Genomic DNA, 7552 nt, shown 5'->3' on the forward strand with positions numbered 1-7552 from the left:
GTGTCCTTTTCTCTCACTGGAGGGAGGATGGCAGCACTGGCAGAGTCAATATCTCCCGGGGCTGCAGATGGTTCCGTGAGCCCGGCCGGGCTCGGTAGCCAATTCTTGTTTTGGCCATGGTCCCTGGACATGAAGACCAGTTCTTTTCTATAGGAATGAAGGAACAGAGCCCCACTGCTTTTGGGGCAAATGAGAAGTGACCACAAGCGGCAATGTCCAGCCAGAGCTTCCAGATTTTGTTCTTAGAGATACCCTTGAATATAGGAAAGATTTTAGGCAGAGTGTCAGTTTTGGCAATGGGCATCTGAAAAGACGGATGGTTCTTTTCCATACAAAGGAAACAAAGGAGCCCCATTGCACCAGGAGTTGATGAGGGGCAGCCCTTGACATCCCAGCATCAGCCAGACCTGTCAGATGGCCACTGGAAGGCCAAGCCAGCCAGACCTGTTCCATGTTCCCTCGGTTCCATGTGGCCCCACAGTGTCCCAATGGTCCCTTGCTTCCAGGAGGCCCTGAGGTGTCACAATGCCCCCTTGGTGACACCAGGCCCTGAAGGGTCAGAATGGTCTCCATGGTTCCATCAGGCCCCACAGAGTCATAATGGTCTCTGGGTCCATGAAGCCCCATGGTGTCACCATGGCCCCTTGGTTCCATGGGCTCCAGTGGTGCCACAATGATCCCCTTGGCTCCATGAGGTGCCCACAGTGTCACAGTGATCTCCATGGGAAGGAAAGAACCGAGCCCCAGTGTGGCAGGGGCAGCCACCAGAGGCCAAGACCAGCCAGGCTTGATGGTACTGGCAGATTTTGGCTGGGAGCAACCCTTGGATATAGGGAATTTTAGAGGTGGGATCCCAGTTTCAGATATGGACACCTGGAGAAGGACAGTTTTTTCCATAGGAAGGAAAGCACAGAGCCCGAGTGTTTCAAAGGCAGAAGAAGAAAGGGGTGGCTCCTGGGAGGCTCAGCCAAACAGACCTGTTCTTCCTGGCATCATTTGTCATGGAGGAATCCTTGGATAGATGGAATTTGGGAGGAGGAATCTCAATTTTGACAACAGTCACCTTGAGATAAAGGACAGTTATTTCCACTGGAGGGAAAGCACCAAGCCCCAGTGTTTCAAAAGCTGATGAGAGGCAGCTCCCAGGAGGCCAAGGGCAGCCAGACCTGTCTGTCCTGGCAGCTTTCACTTGGGAGCAATCCTTGGATGTACAGAGTTTTGGAGGAGGAATCCCAATTTTGGCCATGGCCCATGGAGGAGAAGAAGAGTTCTCTCCCATAGGAAGGAAAGCCCAGAGCCCCAGGGCTTCAGGGCAGGTGAGAAGCAGCCCGACATGCCAAGGTGGTCAGGTGGTCCCCAGGAGGCCCAGCCAGCCAGACCTGGTCCATGTTCCCTTGGTTTGGTGGTGATGCCTTGAGAGGCTGCCTAGAACAGAGCTAGGCAGTGTTAAAGGAATAAAGCAGGATTTATTAAAAGGCCTTCAAGGGATACACCTTGGGCAGTACAAGAGCCTGGCCCTGGCTCCATCCTAGATGGAGCCCAGGTCACGAGTTTTCACTGGGACAAACAGGGGGATTCGGTCCGGCAGGATGTGAAAAACAATCTCCTGTAATATCTACCTGTTCTCACAGAGAGCACTTCGCTGCAGGGACACATTCCCATCGTTCCTGCCCAGGTTTCAGGATTCAAACACTGCTGTCCTTCCCAGGAGCTGTTCCTTCAGCTGCCTCAGGAGGGCCTTTTGGCCTCTGGACCCACACTCTGGCTCCATTATTAGCACTGCTGGATCCAAACCCTTTATCTCCACCAACAGCAGTGATTTGAGGTGGATCTCCTTTTTTCCCAATTGTTTTAAACACTGACAATATCAATAACTGTGCTACCCTGTCATGGGTTTGAATAATCCAATCTTGTTCAGTATTCTTTAACCAAATTACTTCATTTTCTCCTTGATAATCTGCATCAGTTCCTCCTCCCATGGCATGAGCACTTTGCAAGGCCAAGCTCCAGTGAGCAGTTACCAAACCAAAGTGTCCTGGAGGAATCTGGATTCCTGATCCTGTATTTTTAACTCTCCTTTGCTTCTGATTTATCCTGACTAATTCCAGTGGATGAAGGTCCAGCCCTGCAGCCTCTGGGCTGGCCCTGCCAGGGCCATCACACCCAGAACAATTTCCCAGGCAGTCCCAGTCTCACTGCCCAGGGCTGTATTTGCACATTGGGAGCAGCCGTGCACAGCCAGGGGGTTTCCATTTCCCCAGGGGCCATTGTTAAGGGCATGGAGCACATCTGGAGATGGGTTTCCATGGGGACAGGTTCCCATCTCCTCATTCTTTAACTGGTCTTTTAACAAGCCCTTCTCTGCCTCCTCCTCCTCATCCTCCTCATCTTCCTCCTCCTGCTGGTCTTGCTCGTCCTCTTTGTCCTGTTCCTCCTCCTCGTCCTTCTCCTCCATTTACTTGTCCTCATACTCCTCATCCTCCTCCTCCTCATCCTCATCCTCCTTGTCCTCCTTGTCATCCTAGTCCTCCCCCTCCTCCTCCTCCTTCTTGTCCTGCTCATCCTTATCCTCTTCCTCCTCATCATCCTCCTCCACATCCTCATTCTCATCTTCTTCCTCCTCCTATTCCTCCTCCTCCTTGTCTTCCTCGTCCTCCTCCTCCTTGTCCTCCTTGTCCTCCTCGTCCTCCTTGTCCTCCTCATCCTTGTCCTTTTCCTCATCCTCGTCCTCCTCCTCATCCTCCTCCTCCTTATCCTCCTCATCCTTATCCTCCTCTTACTCCTCATCTTCCTCCTCCTCATCCTCATTCTCCTCCTTCTCCTCCTCCTCATCTTCCTCCTCCGCCTCCTCCTCGTCCTCCCTATCCTGCTCGTCCTCATCCTCCTCATCCTTCTCCTCCTGGTCCTCCTCATCCTTGTCCTCCTCCTACTTTTTTTTATTCTCCTCCTTGTCCTCCTCCTCCTCCTGTTCATCTTCCTTCTCCTCCTAATCCTCCTCCTCCTTGTCCTCCTTGTCCTCATCATCTTCATCCTTTTCCTCATCCTCATCCTCCTCCTCCTCCTTCTTTTCCTTCTCCTCCTCGTTCTCCTCCTCCTCATCATCCTCCTCATCATCCTCCTTGTCCTCGTTCTCTCTCTTCCTCCTCCTATTCCTCCTCCTCATCTTCCACGTCCTTTTCATCCTTCTCCGCCTCCTCCTCCTCCTCTGAGTGTTGTTCTCAGGATTCAATGACTCTAGGATTCCAGGAACCTGGAACTCTGGGGTTCCATGGCTCTATGACCCCATGGATGGATTCATGACTGTCTCCAAGGCCATGAGGGAACGTTGGTGCCAGCGGGAGGGGCTGCAGTGCAGGGGCACCAACAGCTGAGAGGCGACTGAGCTGCTGCTGCTGCTGCTGCTGCTGCTGCTGCTGCTGCTGCTGCTGCTGCTGTTTGTGGGGGTGCTGTTGGCAGGGGCAGGGCCCTGGTTTGGCTGAGCGTTGCCATCTCAGCCTGGGAGCTCCTGGGAGCTCAGGACAGGGCCAGGACTGACCCAGGTTGGCAATGCACTTGAGGACAGACACAGAGAATGGAAAGTGCCCACAGAGTGGTTTCGAGCAGGTCTGTGGGAAGGAGGAGGGAGGGAGGATGAATCCCCTGCCCAAGGCTGCCAAGGGAAGGCTTTGGGAGGGAAAGCAAGCCTTGACCTGACACTAAGCCCTTCAAGGGCCCGGTTGTCCATGCTGAGCAGGATTTCATTGGGCTTTGTCTCATGACAGTGCCTGGGTCAGAAGTGGTGGGAGGAGCTGAAAAGCAGGGCCGTGTATTCCCTCCCCCCAGCCCATTTGGGAACATCTGGGCAAGGTCTCCATTGTCTGCCTTCAGCCAGCTTGGGGGGCCCTTCCTCTCCTCCTCCTGCTTGGGGGACTGGGCTTGGTTTCTTCTGCCATCCGCAATGCTGAGCTTCTCTCTCCTCAAACCCAGCTGCTCAGGTTTGTGTCCCTGTCTTGCACCTTCCTCCTCTTCCTCCTCACCACGTGCTCATGGAGCCTCTTTTGGCAGCTGGGCTGGAACTGGCAGCAGCAGGCGTGCCCTGAGGAGCACCTCTGGCCTCCAGCCTTTCTGCAGGGCTGGCCAGAGCCTTCCTGCCAGGGGCGAGCCTCTTTCCTGTCTCTTCCTGAGGCAATAGAGTCTGGATCTTGGCTCTGTCCTCCTTTCTTTCTCTTTCAGGGAAGGATCAGCCATGGCTGAAGGAATCTTCCATAGGTACCTGGTGCTGATGGCCATTGTCAGCATCAACCAGCCCTCTGGAAAGAATGGGATTTCTCCTGAGGATGATAAAGGAATTGTCCAGAGGATGAAGGAGCAGGAGGTGATCCTTTGGCAACACCAGCTGCACTTGGAGGAGGAAATTGCAGACCTGGAAGCCAGACAGGAGTGTCTGGCATGGCCTCTGTGGGAACTGGAGGAAAGATCCAATGGCACACATGCACGGTGGTTTGCTTGGCTGTCCCTGCCACATTCATGATCTGGAGGCAGCATAGGAATGGAGCCAGAGGGGAGCACAGAGAAGAAAAGACTGACCCGGGGCTCCTGGAGAAAGCCTGGAAAGGAGTGGCCTTCCTGACAAAGCCCTTTGTGCTGCTCAGGGCCATTTGCATCTCCAAGGGCAGAACTGGAGGATATCTTCCAGCATTTGTGGATAGATTTGTTGAATTACCTCTGTTCAAACAAAGGGGAACTGGAGAGGGTTCTTTCAAAGTGTGACTCCTCCCTATTCCATCAGCAATAGTCTCACAGGATTTATGGGTTAGGAACATGTACAACACATGGCAGGGAAGCTGGGCAAGCAGTGAGTGCTGTACCAGCAGGGCCAGAACGGTGCAAGAGCCAGCGCCAAACAGGCTGAGGCAGCCAGGCCAGTCCCATCTTTCCAGGGCTCTGGGCTGAACACACAACTTCAATAACGTCAGGTGCTCTCCCCACAGAGCCTTCTGCAGAGCTCTGGGTTAGGACTGACAGCTTTCCTCTTATTTCATATCAGAAAGAGAAATTTTTCTCTTGTTTTGCCAATCTTACCTATGCAGATGTGATGGGAGGCCATCTCTCTGTTTGTGTAGGTGTTGAACCTGGGAAAGACAGTCTGTAGTGTCAGCTGGATACCTGAGGGCTGTCACATAAGCAGTAAGGGTGAGCTGTCAATTTAAATCATGATAAGGAATGTAGTCCGTTCCAATCCTTCTTAACATTAAAATTCAGTGACACCTGTGGCTCCAGTGGGCTGTGGATCAGGCATGTGTCTTTACCAAAAATGTAATGGTTATTATAATACTTTTCAATTGGGATATTTCCAAAAGCAGGAGGGTCTCGGTGTGAAATTAGTATCCAGCCTAATGATTGCAAAAAATTATGAGTTTTATTGAATAAATGCACATGTACAAATGTGCCAGCAGTTAATCTCTGTGATTAGTAGGTTTGAGGCATTTTTTTCATTTAGTCTGTAGTGTGAACTTCAGTGCCTGCAGACTTACATATTAAATTTCTCTCTTGGTCACCACTTGATGATTATCGTCACTAGAATTAAATTCTTAGTGTAGTGAGGAGGTGGGAACTAGATAAGAAAGTCTGTTGGGTTTGCATGGGCAGGTTTTGGTAGGTGAAGTAATGGTTTCTGTAAGAAGCTGTTGGAAGATCCCCCATGCCCACAGAGCAAATGCCAGCCGGCTCCAGGAGAGGCACACTGGCCTGGGCTGGGCCCGTCAGGGATGTGCTGATGCCTCTGTTATTGCTGTGAATATGTAAACTCACTGAAGAAGGGAAAAGCAATTGCAGCAAAAGAATTGTGTCCAGAAAGGAGTGAGGATGTGTGAGAGGAGCAGCCCTGCAGACAGCCAGGTCCCTGCAGGAGGGGCAGGAGGTGCTCCAGGCACGGGGATGCTGAGATTGCCCTGCAGCCCTGGGGCAGCCCTGGGGAGGCAGCTGAGCCCTGAGCACAGGGAGGGCACGGGGATGCTGAGATTGCCCTGCAGCCCTGCAGGAGCACATGCCCCAGCAGGAGGATGCCTGAGAGGAGGCTGTGAGCCCGTGGGAGGCCTGTGCTGGAACAGATTGCTGGCAGGGACCTGCAGACCTGTGGAGAGAGGAGCCCACCCCAGAGGAGGTTTCCTGGTTGGACGTGTGATCCTGGGAGGACCCGAGCAGGAGCAGGCTGTCCTTGAAGGACTGCGCTCTGTGGAAGAGTGATCCCCGCTGGAACAGTTTGGGAAGAACTTGTCAGGAAAATTAATCCACAAACACCAGAGGTTTATGTCATTGTCACATGCCCCCAGCTGGGTAATAATTAGCATTGACCCCATGATTCACAGAAGGCTGATCAACCTCTTCATTATATTATATATCATTATTAAGAAACCCATTGCTTTTATACAGTTATAGTACACCTGGACCTAATTGGTCCACTAATCCAAACACCACCAACATTGGCTAATTAAAAATCACCCTTTGGTAAACAAATCTCCATAACACATTCCAAATGTTCACAACAGCAGGTGCAGCAAGTGAAGATAAGAATTGTTTCTCATTCTTTTCTCTGATCTTCTCACAGCCTGCCCCCAGGACAATGCCTGGGAAAGTTATTTCTCTCTGTGGCCAGAGAGCTGCCTGCCACAGGTTTATGTCCTAAACAGGGACAGAGGAGTCCTTTTATTTTATTCAAGTAAAGGGAGAGGCCATGGGGCATTCTCTTGAGGTCTTTCCAATTTTTGGAGGACACAGCCTCCTTTTTATCCTAATTTCCCTTCTGTCTTTCCACACTGGATAAGGTACTTAAGTGGTACAGACTTCCTGATATGCCTGATACCAAAGATTCCCCTCTAATCTATGACCCTCACTTTTAGATTTTCATTTTCATGGAATCTATGTTTTTTCCCCATCGTTTCTTTCATCTTTCAATATCCAATTTCATTTATCAGTAAACATACAGTTTGTTTGCTGTCTGAGATTGAGAGGCCAGATGTTTTCTATTGCCATCTGTGTAGCAGTTGCCTCTGGACTGTTTTCCTTATCTCCTGTGAATGGGCCCATCAATGTTTCCCACATGGCTCAGAGATAACTCCCTCCAGAGCCATTTCTGTTTAATAGGGGATCAAGTGTTGCAGCATTTCTGAGCATTTCTGAAGTCATGATTTATGTTTGGAATGAGATTTGAGCTACTCCAGTCTGGGCCTCAGATTTGGGCCCTGTGAGGCCTTCCAGCCTCTGAAACAGTTAGAAATTAAGAGTTTGTGGTGCAGTTAGAAATTGTATTAAGGTGTGATGGGGAGCACTGGGCTGTCTGGGTGTGAAGTAGTATAGGTTTATAGTGTAAGGTTTCGGCCACTTTAAGACAAAGATAAACAATGTTAGCTTGCTAATCGGAGTGCCTTTGTAAATTGTAAACTATGTAGAAGTGTATAAAAACTGCCATCTTCTCTCAAATAAGTGGAGAACATTGCATTAATAATATTGTTTGGATGTGCGTTCTGTCCAGCCAGCTTTCTGGTTTTATGACGTCCCTGGCTTTTATCAAGGA

The sequence above is a fragment of the Lonchura striata genome, unplaced genomic scaffold (genome assembly GCF_046129695.1).
Source record: "Lonchura striata isolate bLonStr1 unplaced genomic scaffold, bLonStr1.mat Scaffold_99, whole genome shotgun sequence".
NCBI classification, from domain to species: domain Eukaryota; kingdom Metazoa; phylum Chordata; class Aves; order Passeriformes; family Estrildidae; genus Lonchura; species Lonchura striata.